The sequence below is a fragment of the Somniosus microcephalus genome, chromosome 3 (assembly GCF_052327205.1).
Source record: "Somniosus microcephalus isolate GS21.2 chromosome 3, FLI_Smic_1.0, whole genome shotgun sequence".
Lineage (NCBI taxonomy): Eukaryota > Metazoa > Chordata > Chondrichthyes > Squaliformes > Somniosidae > Somniosus > Somniosus microcephalus.
This window is the reverse complement of record NC_140989.1, coordinates 7,292,486-7,318,308: the sequence shown is the minus strand read 5'-3', so window position 1 is coordinate 7,318,308 and position 25,823 is coordinate 7,292,486. Positions and strand designations below refer to the sequence as shown.

The 25,823-nt window shown below is 55.0% G+C and overlaps 1 pseudogene; it reads left to right on the top strand.

Annotated features, from left to right (window-relative positions):
* LOC147120818 (tripartite motif-containing protein 16-like protein) overlaps nucleotides 1-25,823 on the top strand; it is a 56,810-nt pseudogene that overhangs the window by 3,015 nt on the left and 27,972 nt on the right.

Sequence of the window (25,823 nt, the reverse complement as noted above, 5' to 3'; positions counted from 1 at the left end):
ATCACTTTCTCAGAGTTCCCTTCGGCGTCACCAACGGAGTTTCTGTCTTCCAACGGGAGATGGACCGGATGGTTGGCCAGAACGCGCTCCAGGCCACGTTCCCATATCTAGACAACGTCACCATCTGTGGCCACGACCAGCAGGACCACGACGTTAATCTAGGGAAATTCCTCCGGACGGCCCAGCGGCTGAATCTCACATACAACAAAGACAAATGTATGTTTCGTACCAAGCGCCTTGCTATTCTTGGCTGCGTAGTGGAGAACGGAGTCATCGGCCCCGACCCCGATAGAATGCGCCCTCTTATGGAGCTCCCCCTCCCCCACTGCCAGAAAGCACTGAAGAGATGCCTGGGGTTTTTCTCTTACTATGCTCAGTGGGTGCCCAACTATGCGGATAAAGCCCGACCCCTCATCAAGTCCGCCTCCTTCCCCCTGACAGCAGAGGCCTGTGCAGCCTTCACTCTCATAAAAAGCGATATTGCGAAGGCCACAATGCACGCTGTGGATGAGTCCCTCCCTTTTCAAGTGGAGAGCGACGCATCCGACTTTGCCCTAGCTGCAACCCTTAACCAGGCGGGGAGACCCGTGGCCTTTTTCTCAAGGACCCTCCAGGGCCCCGAGATTCGACACTCCTCTGTCGAAAAGGAGGCCCAGGCCATTGTGGAAGCCGTGCGACATTGGCAGCATTACCTGGCCGGAAAACGATTTACCCTGCTCACTGACCAGCGTTCAGTAGCTTTTATGTTTCATAATAAGCAGCAGGGCAAAATCAAGAATGACAAGATATTAAGGTGGAGAATCGAACTCTCCACCTACAATTACGATATCTTGTACCGGCCCGGGAAACTCTATGAGCCCCCAGATGCCCTATCACGTGGTACGTGCGCCAACGCGCAGGTTGATAGATTACAGACCCTCCACAATGACCTCTGCCACCCGGGGGTCACCAGGTTCTTCCATTTTATCAAATCCCGTAACCTGCCCTACTCCATCGAGGAGGTCAGGACCATGACCAGGAACTGCCAGATCTGTGCCGAGTGCAAGCCGCATTTTTATAGGCCAGACAGAGCGAGCCTGATCAAAGCCACGCGCCCCTTCGAGCGGCTGAGCATCGATTTTAAAGGGCCCCTCCCCTCCTCTGACCGCAATGTGTACTTCCTCAATATAATTGATGAGTACTCCCGTTGTTAGTATTGTTGTTCACCACTGTTGTTAGTACTGTTGTTCACTGTTAGTACTGTTGTTCACTCTTGCATATTGTTGTACTTGTCTGTGCATGCCTCAGCTGACTCCGCCCCTGGCTCCACCCTCATGGCTGGGTATAAAGGTCGCTGCTCGGCAGCCCCCGGCCCTTTTGGATACCAGGCAACCACAAGAGGCATGCTCTGTTCTTTGGTAATAAAAGCCTGTTTATTACTTTCTCAATTTCCAGTCTTTTGTAGCAATTGATAGTGCATCAATACCAGAGTGACCCACTGGCCGAGTGCGCTCCCTATAACCAGAGTGACTCACTGGGCTAGTGTACCCGCTATAACCAGAGTGGCCCACTGGCCAGTGCACCCCTCATGACCAGGGTGACTCAATAGCCCAGTGCGCTCCCTATAACCAGAGTGCCGCACTTACCCAGTGCGCTCCCTATAACCAGAGTGACCCACTGGCCAGTGCACCTCCCATAAACAGCGTGACTCAATAGCCCAGTGCGCTCCCTATAACCAGAGTGACTCACTGGCCCAGTGCGCTGCCTATAACCAGAGTGACCCACTGGCCCAGTGCACTCCCTATAACCAGAGTGACTCACTGGCCCAGTACGCTCCCTATAACCAGAGTGACCCACTGGCGCAGTGCGCCCCCTATAACCAGAGTGACTAACAGGCCTAGTGCTCTCCCTATAACCAGAGTGACCCGCTGGCCCAGTGCGCTCCCTATAGTCAGAGTGACCCACTAGCCCAGTGCACTCCCTATAATCAGAATGACTCACTGGCCCAGTGCACTCCCAATAACCAGAGTGACTCACTGGCCCAGTGCGCTCCCTATAACCAGAGTGACCCACTGGCGCAGTGCGCCCCCTATAACCAGAGTGACCCACTGGCGCAGTGCGCCCCCTATACCCAGAGTGACTCACTGGCCTAGTGCACTCCCTATAACCAGAGTGACCCACTGGCCCAGTGCGCTCCCTATAGTCAGAGTGACCCACTAGCCCAGTGCACTCCCTATAATCAGAATGACTCACTGGCCCAGTGCGCTCCCTGTAGCCAGAGTGACCCACTGGCCTAGTGTGCCCGCTATAACCAAAGTGATCCACTGTCCCAGTGCGCTCCCTATAACCAGAGTGACCCACTGTCCCAGTGCACTCCCTATAACCAGTGTGACCCATTGGCCCAGTGCACTCCCTATAACCAGAGTGACCCACTGTCCCAGTGCGCTCCCTAAAACCAGAGTGACCCACTGGCCCAGTGCACTCCCTATAACCAGAGTGACCCACTGTCCCAGCGCGCTCCCTAAAACCAGAGTGACCCACTGGCCCAGTGCGCTCCCTATAACCAGAGTGACCCACTGGCTCAGTGCACTCCCTATAACCAGAGTGACTCACTGGCCCAGTGCGCTCCCTATAACCAGAGTGACCCACTGGCCCAGTGCACTCCCTATAACCAGAGTAACCCACTGGCCCAGTGCGCTCCCTATAACCAGAGTGACCCACTGTCCCAGTGCGCTCCCTAAAACCAGAGTGACCCACTGGCCCAGTGCACTCCCTATAACCAGAGTGACTCACTGGCCCAGTGCACTCCCTATAACCAGAGTGACCTACTGTCCCAGTGTGCTCCCTAAAACCAGAGTGACCCACTGGCCCAGTGCGCTCCCTAAAACCAGAGTGACCCACTGGCCCAGTGCACTACCTATAACCAGAGTGACTCACTGGCCCAGTGCGCTCCCTATAACCAGAGTGACCCACTGGCCGAGTGCGCTCCCTATAACCAGAGTGACTCACTGGGCTAGTGTACCCGCTATAACCAGAGTGGCCCACTGGCCAGTGCACCCCTCATGACCAGGGTGACTCAATAGCCCAGTGCGCTCCCTATAACCAGAGTGACGCACTGGCCCAGTGCGCTCCCTATAACCAGAGTGACCCACTGGCCAGTGCACCTCCCATAACCAGCGTGACTCAATAGCCCAGTGCGCTCCCTATAACCAGAGTGACTCACTGGCCGAGTGCGCTGCCTATAATCAGAGTGACCCACTGGCCCAGTGTGCTCCCTATAACCAGAGTGACCCACTGGCCCAGTACACTCCCTATAACCAGAGTGACCCACTGGCCCAGTGCACTCCCTATAACCAGAGTGACCCACTGTCCCAGTGCGCTCCCTAAAACCAGAGTGACCCACTGGCCCAGTGCACTCCCTATAACCAGAGTGACCCACTGTCCCAGCGCGCTCCCTAAAACCAGAGTGACCCACTGGCCCAGTGCACTCCCTAAAACCAGAGTGACCCACTGGCCCAGTGCGCTCCCTATAACCAGAGTGACCCACTGGCCCAGTGCACTCCCTATAACCAGAGTGACTCACTGGCCCAGTGCGCTCCCTATAACCAGAGTGACCCACTGGCCCAGTGCACTCCCTATAACCAGAGTAACCCACTGGCCCAGTGCGCTCCCTATAACCAGAGTGACCCACTGTCCCAGTGCGCTCCCTAAAACCAGAGTGACCCACTGGCCCAGTGCACTCCCTATAACCAGAGTGACTCACTGGCCCAGTGCACTCCCTATAACCAGAGTGACCTACTGTCCCAGTGTGCTCCCTAAAACCAGAGTGACCCACTGGCCCAGTGCGCTCCCTAAAACCAGAGTGACCCACTGGCCCAGTGCACTACCTATAACCAGAGTGACTCACTGGCCCAGTGTGCTCCCTATAACCAGAGTGACCCACTGGCCGAGTGCGCTCCCTATAACCAGAGTGACTCACTGGGCTAGTGTACCCGCTATAACCAGAGTGGCCCACTGGCCAGTGCACCCCTCATGACCAGGGTGACTCAATAGCCCAGTGCGCTCCCTATAACCAGAGTGACGCACTGGCCCAGTGCGCTCCCTATAACCAGAGTGACCCACTGGCCAGTGCACCTCCCATAACCAGCGTGACTCAATAGCCCAGTGCGCTCCCTATAACCAGAGTGACTCACTGGCCGAGTGCGCTGCCTTTAATCAGAGTGACCCACTGGCCCAGTGTGCTCCCTATAACCAGAGTGACCCACTGGCCCAGTACACTCCCTATAACCAGAGTGACCCACTGGCCCAGTGCACTCCCTATAACCAGAGTGACTCACTGGCCCAGTGCGCTCCCTATAACCAGAGTGACCCACTGGCCCAGTGCGCTCCCTATAACCAGAGTGACCCACTGGCGCAGTGCGCCCCCTGTAACCAGAGTGACTCACTGGCCTAGTGCACTCCCTATAACCAGAGTGACCCACTGGCCCAGTGCGCTCCCTATAGTCAGAGTGACACACGAGCCCAGTGCACTCCCTATAATCAGAATGACTCACTGGCCCAGTGTGCTCCCTGTAGCCAGAGTGACCCACTGGCCTAGTGTGCCCGCTATAACCAGAGTGATCCACTGTCCCAGTGCGCTCCCTATAACCAGAGTGACCCACTGTCCCAGTGCACTCCCTATAACCAGAGCGACCCACTGGCCCAGTGCACTCCCTATAACCAGAGTGACTCACTGGCCCAGTGCACTCCCAATAACCAGAGTGACTCACTGGCCCAGTGCGCTCCCTATAACCAGAGTGACCCACTGGCACAGTGCGCCCCCTATAACCAGAGTGACCCACTGGCGCAGTGCGCCCCCTATACCCAGAGTGACTCACTGGCCTAGTGCACTCCCTATAACCAGAGTGACCCACTGGCCCAGTGCGCTCCCTATAGTCAGAGTGACCCAGTAGCCCAGTGCACTCCCTATAATCAGAATGACTCACTGGCCCAGTGCGCTCCCTGTAGCCAGAGTGACCCACTGGCCTAGTGTGCCCGCTGTAACCAGAGTGATCCACTGTCCCAGTGCGCTCCCTATAACCGGAGTGACCCACTGTCCCAGTGCACTCGCTATAACCAGAGTGACCCACTGGCCCTGTGCACTCCCTATAACCACAGTGACCCACTGGCCCAGTGCACTCTCTATAACCAGCGTGACTCACTGTCCCAGCGCACTCTCTATAACCAGAGTGACCCACTGTCCCAGTGCGCTCCCTATAACCAGAGTAACCCACTGGCCCAGTGCGCTCCCTATAACCCGATTGACTCACTGGCCCAGTGCACTCCCTATAACCAGTGTGACTCACTATCCCAGTGCACTCCCTATAACCAGAGTGACCCACTGGCCCAGTGCTCTCCCTATAACCAGAGTGACACACGATCCAAGTGCACTCCCTATAACCAGAGTGACTCACTGTCCCAATGCACTCCCTATAACCAGAGTGACCCACTGGCCCAGTGCGCTCCCTATAACCCGATTGACTCACTGGCCCAGTGCACTCCCTATAACCAGTGTGACTCACTATCCCAGTGCACTCCCTATAACCAGAGTGACCCACTGGCCCAGTGCTCTCCCTATAACCAGAGTGACACACGATCCAAGTGCACTCCCTATAACCAGAGTGACTCACTGTCCCAATGCACTCCCTATAACCAGAGTGACCCACTGGCCTAGTGCACTCCCTATAACCAGAGTGACTCACTGGCCCAGTGTGCTCTCTATAACCAGAGTGACCCACTGTCCCAGTGCACTCCCTATAATCAGAGTGACTCACTGTCCCAATGCACTCTCTATAACCAGAGTGACACACGATCCTAGTGCACTCCCTATAACCAGAGTGACTCACTGTCCCAATGCACTCCCTATAACCAGAGTGACTCACTGTCCCAATGCACTCTCTATAACCAGAGTGACTCACTGTCCCAGTGCACTCTCTATATACAGAGTGACCCACTGTCCCAGTGCACTCCCTATAACCAGAGTGACTCACTGTCCCAGTGCACTCCCTATAACCAGAGTGACACACGATCCTAGTGCACTCCCTATAACCAGAGTGACTCACTGTCCCAATGCACTCTCTATAACCAGAGTGACCCACTGGCCTAGTGCACTCCCTATAACCAGAGTGACTCACTGGCCCAGTGTGCTCTCTATAACCAGAGTGACTCACTGGCCCAGTGCACTCCCTATAACCAGAGTGACCCACTGGCCCAGTGCGCACCCTATAGCCAGAGTGACCCACTGTCCCAGTGCACTCCCTATAACCAGAGTGACCCACTGGCCTAGTGCACTCCCTATAACCAGAGTGACTCACTGGCCCAGTGTGCTCTCTATAACCAGAGTGACCCACTGTCCCAGTGCACTCCCTATAACCAGAGTGACCCACTTGCCCAGTGTGCTCCCTATAGTCAGAGTGACACACTGTCCCAGTGCACTCCCTATAACCAGAGTGACCCACTGGCCCAGTGCGCTCCCTATAGTCAGAGTGACACACTAGCCCAGTGCACTCCCTATAATCAGAATGACTCACTGGCCCAGTGCGCTCCCTGTAGCCAGAGTGACCCACTGGCCTAGTGTGCCCGCTGTAACCAGAGTGATCCACTGTCCCAGTGCGCTCCCTATAACCGGAGTGACCCACTGTCCCAGTGCACTCCCTATAACCAGTGTGACCCACTGGCCCAGTGCACTCCCTATAACCACAGTGACCCACTGGCCCAGTGCACTCTCTATAACCAGCGTGACTCACTGTCCCAGCGCACTCTCTATAACCAGAGTGACTCACTGTCCCAGTGCACTCCCTATAACCAGAGTGACACACGGCCCCAGTGCGCTCCCTATAACCAGAGTAACCCACTGGCCCAGTGCGCTCCCTATAACCCGATTGACTCACTGGCCCAGTGCACTCCCTATAACCAGTGTGACTCACTGTCCCAGTGCACTCCCTATAACCAGAGTGACCCACTGGCCCAGTGCTCTCCCTATAACCAGAGTGACACACGATCCTAGTGCACTCCCTATAACCAGAGTGACTCACTGTCCCAATGCACTCTCTATAACCAGAGTGACTCACTGTCCCAGTGCACTCTCTATATACAGATTGACCCACTGTCCCAGTGCACTCCCTATAACCAGAGTGACCCACTGTCCCAGTGCACTCCCTATAACCAGAGTGACCCACTGGCCTAGTGCACTCCCTATAACCAGAGTGACTCACTGGCCCAGTGTGCTCTCTATAACCAGAGTGACCCACTGTCCCAGTGCACTCCCTATAACCAGAGTGACCCACTTGCCAGTGTGCTCTCTATAGCCAGAGTGACTGACTGGCCCAGTGCACTCCCTATAACCAGAGTAACCCACTGAGTGCATACCTTATAACCAGAGTGCAGGCTGAGAGGCTTCAGACTGAAACACCATTTTCTGTTTATGATTTGTCAGGAGCCTATTGTGCAGCGTCAGAGTTTGGTGGAGCTAAATCTTCGAGCGACATTGGATGGGAAAACAACCTGGAAGGAACGGCTGACTCCCTGCAGGTCAGGCAGCGCTCTGCGCCCGCTGGTAGTTTGATTTGTGTGTCCTCGCTCCTTCCCTGGTGCTATCTGTGTGCGGAGTGTGGTGTGACGTCTCCCCCTCGTCCACCGCCGGTGACCGGGCTTTCAGCAAGTCGAGATTTCCCCTCCATCAGCCCCGCCACCATGTTGTTACTCTGCTCACATTCAAAGTGCAGGGGGGGGGGAAGAGGGGTAGGGGTGGGGGGAGAGGGGCAGGGGTGAGGGAGCGGGGGGCGGGGGGAGGGGAGCGGTGGGGTGGGGGGAGGGACGGGGGCAGGGGTGGAGGGAGAGGGGCAGGGGGCACGGGTCGGGGTAGAGGTGGGGGGGGAGCGGGGGGATAGGACGGGGGGGGAGAGGGGTTCCATTTGGCGCCTGTCGACCATATGGTAATGAGGCACAGCCTCCAGGTGGGGGCAGGGGTAGCGCGAGGTACGTCATGGCCGACATCCCTGGGCCTGCACCTGGCTGGAGACCATGTGACCCCACTCCTGTGGATCGCAGGCTTCTGGGGGACGGGAACGCCACAGACACATTGTCACTGCGGATCAGCGGCCCCAACAAGGAGCCCCTCCCCTGACTGATTTACCCCATGTCCCGTCGCTAATACCCCCATCAGAAACCATCTGGAAGATTCCTTCATCTTTCCCCGACAGGTGACTTTGCAACGAATCAGAGGGGAGGTGGAGGAGGAATTCCGAGAGCTGGTGGTGGCGGTGCAGAGAGCGAGAGACGAGGTCGGGGGCTTCCTGCAGAGAGCGGAGCGAGACCTTCTCCATCAGTCCAGGGCCGCGGTCACCCAGCTCGAAGAGCACGTGGCCCAACTCAGGCAGGAGCAGCTGCACCTGGAGACCTTGCTGGGCCGGCAAGACCATCGCCGGCTGTTGGAGGTAAGGCGGGCGGGTACAGCACCCCATCGCCCCTCCCCCCGAAACCCCCTCCCTCCCCATTCCCCCATCGCCCCTCCCCCGAACCCCCCTCCCCCGTTCCCCCATCGCCCCTCCCCCGTTCCCCCATCACCCCTTCCCCCGAACCCCCCCCTCCCTCCCCATTCCCCCATCGCCCTCCCCCCGAACCCCCCTCCCCGTTCCCCTCAGTACTGCCCCTCCGACAGTGCAGCACTCCCTCAGTACTGCCCCTCCGACAGTGCGGCGCTCCCTCAGTGCTGCCCCTCCGACAGTGCGGCGCTCCTCAGTTCTGCCCCTCCGACAGTGCGGCGCTCCCTCAGTACGGCCCCTCCGACAGTGCGGCGCTCCCTCAGTACAGCCCCTCCGACAGTGCGACGCTCCCTCAGTACGGCCCCTCCGACAGTGCGGCGCTCCCTCAGTACGGCCCCTCCGACAGTGCGGCGCTCCCTCAGTACTGCCCCTCCGACAGTGCAGCGCTCCCTCAGTACTGCCCCTCCAACAGTGCAGCGCTCCCTCAGTACTGCCCCTCCGACAGTGCAGCGCTCCCTCAGCACTGCCCCTCTGACAGTGCGGCACTCCCTCAGTGCTGCCCCTCCGACAGTGCAGCACTCCCTCAGTACTGCCCCTCTGACAGTGCGGCTCTCCCTCAGTACTGCCCCTCCGACAGTGCGGCGCTCCCTCAGTACTCCCCCTCCGACAGTGCGGCTCTCCCTCAGTGCTGCCCCTCCGACAGTGCAGCGCTCCCTCACTACTGCCCCTCCGACAGTGCAGCGCTCCCTCAGTACTGCCCCTCCGACAGTGCGGCGCTCCCTCAGTACTCCCCCTCCGACAGTGCGGCGCTCCCTCAGTACTGCCCCTCCGACAGTGCGGCGCTCCCTCAGTACTCCCCCTCCGACAGTGCGGCTCTCCCTCAGTGCTGCCCCTCCGACAGTGCAGCACTCCCTCAGTACTGCCCATCTGACAGTGCGGCTCTCCCTCAGTACTGCCCCTCTGACAGTGCGGCGCTCCCTCAGTACTGCCCCTCCGACAGTGCGGCGCTCCCTCAGCACTGCCCCTCCGACAGTGCGGCTCTCCCTCAGTACTGCCCCTCTGACAGTGCGGCTCTCCCTCAGTACTGCCCCTCTGACAGTGCGGCTCTCCCTCAGTACTGCCCCTCTGACAGTGCGGCGCTCCCTCAGTTCTGCCCCTCCGACAGTGCGGCGCTCCCTCAGTACGGCCCCTCCGACAGTGCGGCGCTCCCTCAGTACAGCCCCTCCGACAGTGCGACGCTCCCTCAGTACGGCCCCTCCGACAGTGCGGCGCTCCCTCAGTACGGCCCCTCCGACAGTGCGGCGCTCCCTCAGTACTGCCCCTCCGACAGTGCAGCGCTCCCTCAGTACTGCCCCTCCAACAGTGCAGCGCTCCCTCAGTACTGCCCCTCCGACAGTGCAGCGCTCCCTCAGCACTGCCCCTCTGACAGTGCGGCACTCCCTCAGTGCTGCCCCTCCGACAGTGCAGCACTCCCTCAGTACTGCCCCTCTGACAGTGCGGCTCTCCCTCAGTACTGCCCCTCCGACAGTGCGGCGCTCCCTCAGTACTCCCCCTCCGACAGTGCGGCTCTCCCTCAGTGCTGCCCCTCCGACAGTGCAGCGCTCCCTCACTACTGCCCCTCCGACAGTGCAGCGCTCCCTCAGTACTGCCCCTCCGACAGTGCGGCGCTCCCTCAGTACTCCCCCTCCGACAGTGCGGCGCTCCCTCAGTACTGCCCCTCCGACAGTGCGGCGCTCCCTCAGTACTCCCCCTCCGACAGTGCGGCTCTCCCTCAGTGCTGCCCCTCCGACAGTGCAGCACTCCCTCAGTACTGCCCATCTGACAGTGCGGCTCTCCCTCAGTACTGCCCCTCTGACAGTGCGGCGCTCCCTCAGTACTGCCCCTCCGACAGTGCGGCGCTCCCTCAGCACTGCCCCTCCGACAGTGCGGCTCTCCCTCAGTACTGCCCCTCTGACAGTGCGGCTCTCCCTCAGCACTGCCCCTCTGACAGTGCGGCTCTCCCTCAGTACTGCCCCTCCGACAGTGCGGCTCTCCCTCAGCACTGCCCCTCTGACAGTGCGGCTCTCCCTCAGTACTGCCCCTCCGACAGTGCGGCTCTCCCTCAGTACTGCCCCTCTGACAGTGCGGCTCTCCCTCAGTACTGCCCCTCTGACAGTGCGGCTCTCCCTCAGTACTGCCCCTCTGACAGTGCGGCGCTCCCTCAGCACTGCCCCTCCGACAGTGCGGCGCTCCCTCAGTACTGCCCCTCCGACAGTGCGGCGCTCCCTCAGCACTGCCCCTCCGACAGTGCGGCGCTCCCTCAGTACTGCCCCTCCGACAGTGCAGCACTCCCTCAGTACTGCCCCTCCGACAGTGCGGCGCTCCCTCAGTACTGCCCCTCCGACAGTGCGGCTCTCCCTCAGTACTGCCCCTCTGACAGTGCGGCTCTCCCTCAGTACTGACCCTCTGACAGTGCGGCTCTCCCTCAGTACTGACCCTCTGACAGTGCGGCTCTCCCTCAGTACTGCCCCTCCGACAGTGCGGCTCTCCCTCAGTACTGCCCCTCTGACAGTGCGGCTCTCCCTCAGTACTGCCCCTCTGACAGTGCGGCGCTCCCTCAGTACTGCCCCTCCGACAGTGCGGCTCTCCCTCAGTACTGCCCCTCTGACAGTGCGGCTCTCCCTCAGTACTGACCCTCTGACAGTGCGGCTCTCCCTCAGTACTGACCCTCTGACAGTGCGGCTCTCCCTCAGCACTGCCCCTCCGACAGTGCGGCATTCCCTCAGTACTGCCCCTCCGACAGTGCGGCGCTCCCTCAGTACTCCCCCTACCAGACTGGGTAAGGATGGCAGGTTTTAATGTCTCTTCTTTTATTCCCTCCCCCATTTCCCAGCCACCAAACTGCCTTTTGTTTCAGTTCCTGCCTCTTCTCTCAGTTCTGTAGAAGGGTTTCGACCAGAAACGTTGACTCTATTTCTCTCTCCATGTTTGTTGCCTGGCCTGCTGTGTTTTTCCAGCATTTTCTGTTACTATATTTAGAATTCTTTCCTGGGATTGAAACAGAGAAAAATAGGAGCAGGAGTAGGCCATTCGGCCCTTCGAGCCTGCTCCACGATTCAATATGATCCTGGCTGATCCTCTATCTCAACACCATATTCCCGCTCTCTCCCCATATACCCCTTGATGCCTTTTGTGTCTAGAAATCTATCTATCTCCTTTATAAATATATTCAGTGACTTTGCCGCCACAGCCTTCTGTGGTAGAGAATTCCACAGGTTCACCAGCCTCTGAGTGAAGAAATTTCTCCTCATCTCAGTCCTAAACGTCCTACCCCGTATCCTGAGACTGTGACCCCTCGCTCTAGACCCCCCAGCCAGGGGAAACATCCTCCCTGCATCCAGTCTGCCTAGCCCTGTCAGAATTTTATACGTTTCAATGAGATCCCCTCTCATTCTTCTAAACTCTATGTGGGTGTCGTTGGCAAGGCCAGCATTTATTGGCCATCCCTAATTTCCCAGATGTGTTTTTACAACAATCATGGTCACCATTACTGATTCTAGCTTTTTATTCCAGATGTATTTAATTAATTGAAATTCAATTCCCCACCTGTCGAGGTGGGGGTCCTTCTCTGAAGGACATGAGTGAACAAGTTGGGGTCAATCGACTGCTTCATGGTCACTTTTGCTGGCACCAGATTTTTATCTCCAAATGTTTTAAATTGAATTCACATTTTCCAAGTGCCCAGGTGGGATTTGAGCCCACGTTCTGTGGATTACTGGTCCAGTACCAGAAACCCTACACTCCCGGGCCATGCAGCGGGAGCCCTGCTATTTCATAGAAACATCGAAGATAGGAGCAGGAGTAGGCCATTCGGCCCCTCGAGCCTGCTCCGCCATTCAATGAGATCATGGCTGATCATCCACACTCAGTACCCTGTTCCTGCCTTCTCCACATATCCCTTGATCCCTTTAGCCTTAAGAAGTGTTACGATGCTAAGACCCACCCTGAGGAGACTGGGCTCAGTTTGAGCTGGTCCCAGCCGGGGAAGACCTGTCTAACTCGCCCGTCTCTCCAAGCATCGAATAGTCACACCAACGCCTTGTGCTTTCAGGAATCACAGACGTTGAAAATGACCCCGGACTGTCCCGTGCATCTAGCCGCCCAGTCAGAGGTCCCGGCACACCTGACCAAGCTGAGTCTCACAACAACTGTGCTGTCAGACCAGCTGAGAGAGCAGCTGGAGGAGTTCATCCAGCTTAATGTGCCAGTCAGTGCCACCACAGGTGAGTGCCATCACCGGTCAGTGCCATCACCGGTCAGTGCCATCACCGGTCAGTGCCGTCACCGGTCAGTGCCATCACCGGTCAGTGACATCACCGGTCAGTGCCGTCACCGGTCAGTGCCGTCACCAGTCAGTGCCCTCACCGGTCAGTGCCGTCACCGGTCAGTGCCCTCACCGGTCAGTGACGTCACCGATCAGTGCCGTCACCGGTCAGTGACATCACCGGTCAGTGCTATCACCGGTCAGTGCCCTCACCGGCCAGTGCTGTCACCGGTCAGTGCCGTCACCGGTCAGTGCCATCACCGGTCAGTGCCGTCACCGGTCAGTGCTATCACCGGTCAGTGCCGTCACCGGTCAGTGCCATCACCGGTCAGTGCCATCACCGGTCAACCATCACCGGTCAGTGCCGTCACCGGTCAGTGCCGTCACCGGTCAGTGCCGTCACCGGTCAGTGCCGTCACCGGTCACTGCCGTCACCAGTCAGTGCCGTCACCGGTCAGTGCCATCACCGGTCAGTGCCATCACCGGTCAGTGCCGTCACCGGTCAGTGCCATCACCGGTCAGTGACATCACCGGTCAGTGCCGTCACCGGTCAGTGCCGTCACCAGTCAGTGCCCTCACCGGTCAGTGCCGTCACCGGTCAGTGCCCTCACCGGTCAGTGACGTCACCGATCAGTGCCGTCACCGATCAGTGCCGTCACCGGTCAGTGCCGTCACCGGTCAGTGCCCTCACCGGTCAGTGCCATCACCGGTCAGTGCCCTCACCGGTCAGTGCCGTCACCGGTCAGTGCCGTCACCGGTCAGTGCCATCACCGGTCAGTGCCCTCACCGGTCAGTGCCGTCACCGGTCAGTGCCATCACCGGTCAGTGCCATCACCGGTCAGTGCCATCACCGGTCAGTGCCATCACCGGTCAGTGCCGTCACCGGTCAGTGCCCTCACCGGTCAGTGCCACCACCGGTCAGTGCCATCACCGGTCAGTGCCGTCACCAGTCAGTGTCGCCACCGGTCAGTGTCGTCACCAGTCAGTGCCGTCACCGGTCAATGCCATCACCAGTCAGTGTCGTCAGCGGTCAGTGTCGTCAGCGGTCAGTGTCATCACCGGTCAGTGCCGTCACCGGTCAATGCCATCACCGGTCAGTGCCATCACCGGTCAGTGTCGTCAGCGGTCAGTGTCGTCAGCGGTCAGTGTCATCACCAGTCAGTGTCGTCAGCGGTCAGTGTCGTCAGCGGTCAGTGTCGTCACCGGTCAGTGTCGTCAGCGGGCAGTGTCGTCACCGGTCAGTGTCATCAGCGGTCAGTGTCGTCACTGGTCAGTGTCGTCACCGGTCAGTGTCATCTCCGGTCAGTGCCATCACCGGTCAGTGTCTCCCCGGAACTGTCTGGAGCTCCAGTCTCCCTGGAACTGTCTGGAGCTCCTGTCTCCCCGAGGCACTCTGGAGCTCCTGTCTCCCCTCCCCGGGACAGTCTGGAGCCCCTGTCTCCCCTCCCCGGGACAGTCTGGAGCCCCTGTCTCCCCTCCCCGGGACAGTCTGGAGCCCCTGTCCCCCCGGGACAGTCTGGTTCTCCTGCCTCCCCGGGACTGTCTGGAGCTCCTGCCTCCCTGGGACTGTCTGGAGCTCCTGCCTCCCCGGGACAGTCTGGAGCTCCTGCCTCCCCGGGACAGTCTGGAGCTCCTGCCTCCCCGGGACAGTCTGGAGCTCCTGTCTCCCCGGGACAGTCTGGAGCTCCTGTCTCCCCGGGACAGTCTGGAGCTCCTGCCTCCCCGGGACTGTCTGGAGCTCCTGCCTCCCCGGGACAGTCTGGAGCTCCTGCCTCCCCGGGACTGTCTGGAGCTCCTGCCTCCCCGGGACTGTCTGGAGCCCCTGTCCCCCCGGGACAGTCTGGAGCTCCTGTCTCCCCGGGACAGTCTGGAGCTCCTGCCTCCCCGGGACTGTCTGGAGCTCCTGCCTCCCCGGGACTGTCTGGAGCTCCTGCCTCCCCGGGACAGTCTGGAGCTCCTGCCTCCCCGGGACTGTCTGGAGCTCCTGCCTCCCCGGGACAGTCTGGAGCTCCTGCCTCCCCGGGACTGTCTGGAGCTCCTGTCTCCCCGGGACAGTCTGGAGCCCCTGTCTCCCCTCCCCGGGACAGTCTGGAGCTCCTGCCTCCCCGGGACAGTCTGGAGCTCCTGCCTCCCCGGGACAGTCTGGAGCTCCTGTCTCCCCGGGACAGTCTGGAGCTCCTGTCTCCCCGGGACAGTCTGGAGCTCCTGCCTCCCCGGGACTGTCTGGAGCTCCTGTCTCCCCGGGACTGTCTGGAGCTCCTGTCTCCCCTCCTCGCGACAGTCTGGAGCTCCAGTCTCCCCGGGACAGTCTGGAGCCCCTGTCTCCCCTCCCCGGGACAGTCTGGAGCTCCTGCCTCCCCGGGACAGTCTGGAGCTCCAGTCTCCCCGGGACAGTCTGGAGCTCCTGTCTCCCCGGGACAGTCTGGAGCTCCTGTCTCCCCGGGACAGTCTGGAGCTCCTGCCTCCCCGGGACTGTCTGGAGCTCCTGTCTCCCCGGGACTGTCTGGAGCTCCTGTCTCCCCTCCTCGCGACAGTCTGGAGCTCCAGTCTCCCCGGGACAGTCTGGAGCTCCTGTCTCCCCTATGAGATGGAAGATTGAGTTGATTGCTGTAAATGTCACTGCAAGGGTAAACGATCTTGGTACACCACCCGGTGCGATCCTGAGCCCCACACAGAGCAGGAAGATCCCAGGCTCCATTCCTGGCCTGTGGTGAGTTACATGACCTCACCCGATATTAACTTCTGTCTCATAATAAATGCTTATAATATGATTTAGCTTGAAGTAGATGGTCTTATAGTGTGGTAAGTTTCTGGTTATTGAAATGATTCAGAGCACACAGCAATGATCCGCTACAGCTGAGGGTCAGGGTACTTGTTACTGCTCAGACACTAACTCATTCACTGCGGGTTTTGATCAGACGCACACAGACCTGCCTGTGGACGGTGTCTCATTGCTGACTGATGCTAGCCAGCCTGAGAGTGTGCTGTGGAACTTATGCAGACCACAGACCCCACCACAGACCACTGCTAGGTAGTGATCGAGCTGTGCGGGCAGGCACTGTGGGCTAACAAACTCCACTTTCTTTGTACAGCTCAGGAGGAGAGACGGACCGATTCTCCAGAGAAGCAATCCTGTCCACACACCATTCCAACGCCAGATACCACAGCTCTTCCTGCTGCCTTCCTGGGTGAGTGCAGCTTTGAAGGGGCATTTATGGTTGATTAGAAATCAACCACCAAGCCTATCACTGGAGTTAGGCACCGGCTGCCCATTCTAGAAAGCGCCCGATCTCCATCTCTACTGAAATCGTGGTTTTACACCCAGGGAGCCAGTGAACAATAAGACCCAGTCATTACCTCGTGACATTCGGGCTGCTCCAAGTAAATTTCCACAGTTAGTTTCCTGATCACGTACACAGCTAACACTCACCAATCGAAGTCTGGTACAAGTTCATGCAATAAATTGTTAAAGAATCCAACTTGTTCGAAACATGTCCCCCCAGGGGGAGTATTTCATTGTTCACTGAACATCTCCAAGCCAATCGTGTCGATCGCGGGGAAAAAAACTCGCAGTAATACAGCACCTTTCACAGTCTCAGGGAGTCGCAAAGAGCTTTACAGTCAATGAAGTACTTTTGAAGTGCAGTCACTGTTGTAATGTGGGAAACGCGGCAGTCAATTTGTGCACAGCAAGCTCCCACAATCGGCAATGAGGTAATGACCAGATCATCTGTTTTCAGTGATGCTGATTGAGGGATAAATATTGGTCAGGACGCCGGGGAGAGCTCCCCCCTGCTCTACTTCCAAATAGTGCCATGGGGTCTTTCACGTCCACCTGAGAGGGCAGACAGGACCTCGGTTTAACAGAGTCGGGATAAACGGGTCATTTTCCGGTTGGCAGGCTGTAACTAGTGGGGTGCCGCAAGGATCAGTGCTTGGGCCTCAGCGATTCACAATCTACAGCAATGACTTAGATGGAGGGACCGACTGCAATGTATCCAAGTTTACAAAGGATTACATCGGATATACGGCACAGGCCATTCGGCCCAACCAGTCCGTGCCGGTGTTTATGCTCCACTCGAGCCTCCTCCCGTCTTTCCTCATCTAAATCTATCAGCGTAACCCTCTATTCCCTTCTCCCTCATACGCTTGTCCAGCCTCCCCTTAAATGTGTCGATACTATTCGCTTCAACCACTCCGTGTGGTAGCGAGTTCCACATTCTCACCACTCTCTGGGTAAAGAAGTTTCTTCTGAATTCCCTATTGGATTTCTTGGTGACGACCTTATATTGATGGCCTTTAGTTATGCTCTTCACCATTAGTGGAAACATTCTCTCTGTATCCACTCTATCAAATTCAAGAAGCATTTAGATGAGCACTTGAAACGCCATAGCATACAAGGCTATGGACCAAGTGCTGGAAAATGGGATTAGAATAGACAGGATAACAACAGAGAATGCTGGAAAAACTCAGCAGGTCAGGTAACATCCGTGGAGAGAAATTTGAGTCGACGTTTCGGGTCGAAACCCTTCTTCAAAACTGGAAAGAAAAGAAAATAGATCGAAGGCAAAGCTGCGATCGGACAAAAGAAGTAAAAGAGACAATAAAAGGTATTTGAAACCAGACGAGATGGTAATAGGCCGGTGGAGACAAAAGACAGCTGAGATTAGGTGTGAAGTGTACTGGCAGGCAAGAGACAGCTGCCAGGTGGGAGAGAGAAACAAAAGGAAAGGCGGGGGGGGGGGGAGGGGGTGAAAAAAAGGACCCAAAACAAAGGGGTGGAAAAAATTAAAAGGAAAAAAGTAATAGGGGCCGAGGTTATGATCTGAAATTATTGAACTCGATATTGAGTCCGGAAGGCTGTAAAGTGCCTAATCGGAAGATGAGGTGCTGTTCCTCGAGTTTACGTTGAGCTTCCATGGAACAATACAAGAGGCCAAGGACGGTGAGGTCTGAGTGGGAATGGGGTGGTGAATTAAAATAACAGGCGACCGGAAGCTCGGGGTCACCCTTACGGACTGAACGGAGGTGTTCCGCAAAGCGGTCACCCAATCTGTGTTTGGTCTCCCCAATGTAGAGGAGACCGCATCGTGAGCAGCGAATACAGTATACTAGATTGCAAGAAGTACAAGTAAATCGCTGTTTCACCTGGAAGGGGTGTTTGGGGCCCTGGACAGTGGGAAGGGGGGAGGTATAGGGGCAGGTGTTACATCTCCTGCGCTTGCACGGGAAGGTGCCGGGTGAAGGGGAAGGGGTGCTGGGGTGATAGAGGAGTGGACTAGGGTGTCTCGGAGGGAGCGGTCCCTACGGAATGCTGAAAGGGGAGGGGAGGGGAAGATGTGTTTGGTGGTGGGATCACTTTGGAGGTAGCAGAAATGCCGGAGGATGATCCGTTGAATGTGGAGGCTGGTGGGGTGAAAGGTGAGGACAAGGGGAACCCTATCGTGGTTCTGGGAGGGAGGGGCAGGGGTGAGGGCAGAAGTGCGGGAGATAGAACGGACACGGTCGAGGGCAGTGTCGACCACGGTAGAGGGGAATCCTCGGTTGCGGAAAAAGGAAGACATGTCGGAAGCACTGGTGTGGAAGGTGGCATCGTCGGAGCAGATGCGGTGGGAGACGGAGAAACTGGGAGAATGGAATAGAGTCCTTACAGGAGGCGGGGTGGGAGGAAGTGTAATCCAGGTAGCTGTGGGAGTCAGTGGGCTTGTAGTGAATGTTGGTCGATAACCTATCCCCAGAGATGGAGACGGAGAAGTCGAGGAAGGGAAGGGAGGAATCAGAAATGGACCATGTGAAGGTGAGGGAAGGGTGGAAATTGGAGGCAAAGTGAATGAAATTGTCAAGTTCGGGGCGAGAGCAGGAAACGGCACCGATACAGTCATCAATGTAGCGAAAAAAGAGGTGAGGGAGGGGACCTGAGTAGGACTGGAACAAAGAATGTTCCACATAACCCTCGAAAAGGCAGGCATAGCTAGGACCCATACGGGTACCCAAAGCAACACCTTTGATCTGGAGGAAATAAGTGGAGTTAAAGGAGAAGTTGTCCAATGTGAGAACAAGCTCAGCCAGGCGGAGGAGGGTGGTGGTGGATGGGGACTGGACGAATAGACAGGGCTTGATGGCCGGCGCGGACACGATGGGCCGAAGGGCCTCTTTCTGTGCTGTATAACTCTGTGACTCTAAAACCTTTCATAATTTTAAAGACCTCTATTCGGTCACCCCTCAGCCTTTTTTCAAGCAAAAAGAGACCCAGCCTGTTCATCCTTTCTGATATGTATACCCTCGCATTTCTGGTATCATCCTTGTAAATCTTCTCTGCACCCTCTCCAGTGCCTCTATATCCTTTTTATAATATGGTGACCAGAACTGTACGCAGTACTCCAAGTGTGGTCTAACCAAGGTTCGATACAGGTTTAGCATAACTTCCCTACTTTTCAATTCTATCCCTCTAGAAATAAACCTCAGTGCTTGGTTTGCTTTTCTTATGGCCTTGCTAACCTGTGTCGCAACTTTTAGTGATTTGTGTATTTGTACTCCCAGATCCCTTTGTTCCTCTACCCCACCCGAACTCGCACCCTCCAAGTGATAAGTGACCTCCCCATTCTTCCGACCAAAATATAATACAGGAAACTTTGTGCTATCCGGAGGTGAGCTATCTGGCAATCTGGAGCCACCGGCAAAAATTAGCAGCCGTTTTTTATTCTTTTTGTTTGTTTTTTTTGCTTTGTTTGAACAGTCAAGCTGTGCAAGGTCTGTAGCTATAGCAACAGCTTTAGCTACAGAGCTTTAGGGCCACACCCGAGTGTTTAGAAGCTGTTGCTAAGCAACAGTGTTTGTTGTCAAATACGGAGATAAGAATCTCCGTATCTCTCAACATTAACTCTGGAGAGTACGGAAGTTTTGAGGCAACGGCAGCAGCTCGGTCCCGTGGGTGCCGGATAGCACAAAGTTTCCTGTATCTCATATTTATCTGTGTTTAATTTCACTTGCCAATTATATGCCCGTTCTGCAAGTTAATGTCCTCCTGTAACTTGTTGCAGTCCTCCTCAGTATTGACTATCCCCCCAATTTGGTGTCATCCGCAAATTTAGAAATTGTGATTTTGATTCTAAAGTCTGAATCATTAATGTAAATTGTGAACAGCAGTGGTCCCAGCGCTGATCCTTGTGGAACACCACGATCCACCTTCTGCCACTGGGAATAGCTACCCTTTACTCCCACTCTCTGCTTTCTGTCTTGAAGCCAGCCAGCAATCCATTCATAGTTGGATATATTTCTTAAGGCTAAAGGGATCAAGGGGTATGGGGAGAAAGCAGGGACCGGGTACTGAGTTTGGATGATCAGCCATGATCACATTGAATGGCGGAGCAGGCTCGAGGGGCCGAATGGCCTACTCCTGCTCCTATCTTCTATGTTTCTATGTTTCTGCTACTTGTCAGAGAATGCGGAGTCAGGGGACCTTATTCATTAGTCTATTATGTGGTACCTTATCAAAGGCCTTTTGAAAATCTAGATAAATTACATCTACTGCATTATCCTTGTCTATTCTCTCTGTTACCTAGAATCATAGAATGGTTACAGCCTGGAAGAAGGCCATTTGGCCCATCGAGCCCATGCCGACTGTCAGCTAGTCCCACTCCCCCGCCCTTTCCCCGTAGTCCTGCAATTTTTTCCTTCAGATACTTATCCAACTCCCTTTTGAAAGCCGTGATTGAGTCTGCCTCCACCGCCCTCTCAGGCAGTGCATTCCAGATCCTAACCACTCTCTGCGTAAAAAAGTTTTTTCTTATGTCGCCTTTGGTTCTTCTGCCAATCACTTTAAATCTGTGTCCTCTGGTTCTCAACCCTTCCACCAATGGGACCAGTTTCTCTCTATCTGCTCTGTCCAGGCCCTGCATGATTTTGAGCACCTCGATCAAATCTCCTCTCAATCTTCTCTGCTCCAAGGAGAACAACCCCAGCTTCTCCAGTCTATCCACGTAACTGAAGTCCCTCAACCCTGGGACCATTCTTGTAAATCTTTTCTGCACCCTCTCTAAGGTCTCCACATCCTTCCTAAGGGGCGATGCACAGAATTGGACACAATACTCCAGTTGAGGCCGAACCAGTGGTTTATACAGGTTCATCATAATTTCCACACTTTTGTACTCTATACCTCTATTTATGAAGCCCAGGATCCCGTATGTTTTAACTGCTTTCTCAACCTGCCCTGCCACATTCAACGATTTGTGCACATATACCCCCAGGTCTCTCTGTTCATGCACCCCCTTTAGGATTGTACCCTTTAGTTTATATTGCCTCTCCTCGTTCTTCCTACCAAAATGTATCACTTTGCACTTTTCTGTGTTAAATTTCATCTGCCACATGTCCGCCCATTCCACCAGCCTGTCTGTGTCCTCTTGAAGTCTGTCACTCTCCTCCTCCCTGTTCACTATATTTCCAAATTTTGTGTCAACTGCATATTTTGAAATTGTGCCCTGTACACCCACGTCCAAGTCATTAATATATATCAAGCAAAGCAGTGGTCCTAGCACCGACCCCTGGGGAACACCACTGTGTACCTCCTCCAGTCCGAAAAACAACCGTTCACCACTACTCACTGTTTCCTGTCACTTAGTCAATTCCGTATCCATGCTGCCACTGTCCCTTTTATTCCAACTTTGCTGGTGAGCCTATTATGTGGCACTTTGTCAAACACCTTTTGGAAATCCATGTACACTTCAACTGCATTACCCTCATCAACACTCTCAATTACCTCATCAAAAAACTCAATCAAGTTGCTTAAACACGCTTTGCCTTTAACAAATCCGTGCTGGCTTTTCTTAATTAATCCACACGTGTCCAAGTGACTGTTAATTTTGTCCCTGATTATTGTTTCTAAAAACTTCCCCACTCCCGAGGTTAAACTGACTGGCCTGTAGTTGCTGGGTTTATCCTCACACCCTTTTGTGAACTAGGGTGTAACATTTGCAATTCTCCAGTCCTCTGGCACCACCCCCGTATCTAAGCAGGATTGGAGGATTATGGCCAGTACCTCCACGATTTCTGCCCTCAATTCCCTCAACGACCTAGGATGAATCCCATCCGTTCCTGGTGACTTATTGGGGCAGAAATTCGGGTCACCACGGGTGAGTACGCACGGGGTACTCACCCATAAGCCCAATGGAAGTGCCGGTTTCGTGCATGCGCGGGAAACCGGCACTTCCGTTCCCCTGAAAGCAGGGGTTCAGAGTTCGAACGCGTGCATGGGAGAGGCAGCGCGTGCGCATCGAACTTACGTTTTTTTCCAGGTTTTCCCAGGAGGGTAAGTCTCCAGGAGTTACACATTTAAAAAGCAGGCGTAAGGCCTGCTTTTTACAAGGTAAGTGGTGAATTAATTAAAATTAAAACATTTTTCCCACAGGTTTATTATTTTTAAATACTTTAAAGCGAGGTCAATTTATTTTTAGCCCTGTTAGAAAATAAAATTATTTTTTTCAAAAATTTAAACTATTGTTTAAAATAGTTATTTCATGTAATTTATAGTTTACTAGCTGAAGTGCCCGGCGGTGCCAAGGGTCTTTTGAGGGCATGTTGTTGTTGGAAGAGAGAGAGAGAGCGACTGGGGGGAAGAGAGAGAGCGACTGGGGGGAAGAGAGCGACTGGGGGGAAGAGAGAGGGCGATGGGGGGAAGAGAGAGAGCGACTGGGGGGAAGAGAGAGAGCGACTGGGGGGAAGAGAGAGAGCGACTGGGGAAGAGAGAGCGACTGGGGGAAGAGAGAGAGCGACTGGGGGGAAGAGAGAGAGCGACTGGGGAAGAGAGAGCGACTGGGGGAAGAGAGAGAGCGACTGGGGGGAAGAGAGAGAGCGACTGGGGGGAAGGGGGAGGCGGGGGAGGAAAGGGGGAGGGGAGGGGGGAGGAAAGGGGGAGGGGAGGGGGGAGGAAAGGGGGAGGGGGAGGAAAGGAGGGGGGAGGGGAGGAAAGGGGGAGGGGGAGGAAAGGGGGAGGGGGGAAGAAGGGGGAGGGGGAAGAAGGGGGAGGGGGGAGCGCCCCGTCAGCCCGAGCCCCGCCCCCCACCTCCCCGAGCCCTGCCACACCCCCCGATCTCCCGAGCCCCGCCCCCGATCTCCCGCCCCCGATCTCCCGAGCCCCGCCCCCCGCCCTCCCGAGCCCCGCCCCCGATCTCCCGAGGCCCGATCTCCCGAGCCTCGCCCCCCCCGATCTCCCGAGGCTCCCCTCCCCCGATCTCCCGAGGCCTGATCTCCCGAGCCCCGATCTGCTGAACCCCGATCTCCCGAGCCCCGCCCCCCACCCGAGCCGGCTTCAAGAGCAGAGCGAGAGACGCCTCCGTGCAACCTACCGCGTGAGGCCGGGCCGGACTCAAGTTGCGCGCGCTGACTCCTGCCCCACCCGCCTTTACTAAGATGGCGGCGATGGCGACGCTCGGCTCAGGCCCGCCCCCTCCAGCCTTCACAAAGATGGCGGCGATCGCGAGCTGCTTGTTGAGCGAGACGGGAGGTGCCTAGCTCGGGCGTGGCTGGGCAACAGAGGCCCAGGCTTACAGGCCTGGAGAAACGGTGAAAGGTAGGAGAATTCTAGATGTTAGAGAAAAGATTTACAAATTGATTTACTTTTTTTATAAACAATGTGTGTTTCAAAAGCAACTTTTTTTTTGCTGGAAATGTAGATTTGAAAAGAAACACGCAGAAAGTGGGAAAAAGAAATGAACAGTTTGGAATCAAGATGGCGGCCACTCACCTCGGTTCAGAATGATAAGGCCCGCCCACACACGCACCGATTGGTCAACCGTCAGGTCACTGAACTGTAGGATTGGTCAATCATCACATCACTCAACTGTAGGATGGCCCGCCCGCACACACAATGAACCCGCCCCCACTCAATGCAAATGAGCGGATAATGAGCGGAATTTTGAACGTTTTTTGGATACCGTCAGCACAATTTTTGTCCGAGCAAAAAGTAAATACACCTACAAGAGTCCCCTAATGATGAGCTTTCTTTTGATATAACATATGTGTAGGTACGCTCTATAACTTTTGATTGTATAGCCGGACAGAGAGACAGACAGAGAGACATATCCTTATATATATATATAGATAGATAGATTTAAAAAATGTGATTTAAAAAAAAATGTATTTGAAGATTTAGTGATGTTTTGGGGCCCGTAGTATTTATAAGGTTTGACAAACTTATGAATGGGCATTCCCTGCTCCGATTGGCTCTCCATGGCCCACGTGATCCCAGGGGACGCATCGAACTAACTGCACCCCTGGGATACGCAAGCACTGCGCGCCGGCAGCTGGAGCAGGCCCAGGATCGGAATCCCACGCGGGCCCACAGCTCAACGGCCGGCGCGCTAGGTAAGTGCAGGTCGGGGGCTTGCACCCGCGGGAAGCCCCCGACCCGAATTTCTGGGCCATCTACTTTAAGTACAGCCAGCCTTTCTAATACCTCTTTATCAATTTTTATCCTATCAAGTATCTCTACTACCTCCTCCTTCACTATATCTGTGGCAGCATCTTCTTCCTTGGTGAAGACAGATGCAAAATACTCATTTAGTACCTCAGCCATGCCCACTGCCTCCATGAATAGGTCTCCTTTTTGGTCCGTAATCGGCCCCACCCCTCCTCTTACTACCCATTTACTATTTATATGCCTATAGAAGACTTTTGGATTCCCTTTTGTGTTGGCTGTCATTCTATTCTATTACCCTCTCTTTGCCCCTCTTATTTTCTTTTTCACTTTTCCTCTGACCTTTCTATATATAGCCTGATTCTCAGATGTATTCTCGACCGGACATCTGTCATACGTGCTCTTATTCTGCTTCATCTTACTCTCTATCTCTTTCATCATCCAGGGGGCTTGGACTTTAGTTGCCCTGCCTTTCCCCCTAGTGGGAATGTTCCTCAACTGCACCCGAACTATTTCTTCTTTAAAGGCAGCCCGTTGTTCCACTACAGTTTTTCCTGCCAATTTTTGATTCCAGTTTACCCGGGCCAGATCCGTTCTCATCCCACTGAAATTGGCTTTCCCCTAGTTAAACATTTTTACTCTAGATTGCTCCCTGTCCTTTTCCATAGCTAATCTAAAACTTATGATATTATGATCACTGTTCCCTAAATGTTCACCTACTGACACTTGCTCCACTTGACCTACCTCATTCCCCAGAACCAGATCCAGCAATGCCTCCTCCCTCGTCAGGCCAGAAACATACTGATCAAGAAAGTTCTCCTGAAAACACTTCAGAAATTCTTCCCCTTCTCTGCACTTAACACTATTACAATCCCAGTCTATATTAGGATAGTTGAAGCCCCCATTATTACTACTCTATAGTTCTTGCACGCTCTGTAATTTCTCTGAAAATTTGCTCCTCCATATCTTTCCCACTAGTTGGTGGTCTATAGAATACACCTAGTAGTGTAATGGCACCTCTATTATTTCTTAACTCTAACATTCTCCTTAACCAATATTGCCACACCTCTTCAAAAAATTCAATGAGGTGGGTCAAGCAAGACTTTCCCTTTTGAAATCCATGCTGACTGTTTATTATTATATTTTTGGCTTCTAAACATTCTTCTATTTTCTCCTTTAGTAAGGATTCCATTATTTTTCCTACCACAGTGGACTGGTCTATAGTTCCCTGGACATGTTCTATCTCCCTTCTTAAATATAGCTATTACGTTAGCTATCCGCCAGTCCTCTGGCACGACACCTTTTTCTAACGAATGATTAAATATGTCTAGTATTGCCTCTGCTATTTGTTGCCTAGATTCTTTTAAAATGCTGAGGATACGAAGCTCGGTGGGACAGTGAGCTGTGAGGAGGACACAAGGAGCCTGCCAAGAGATAGACGGGTTAAGTGAGTGGGCAGTAATGTGGCAGATGGAGTATAACGTGGGGAAATGGTAGGTTATTCACTTTGGTAGGAAGAATAGAAAAACAGAATATTTTTTAAATGGTGAGAAACTATTAAATGTTGTTGTTCAGAGAGATTTAGGTGTCCTCGTACAGGAAACACAGA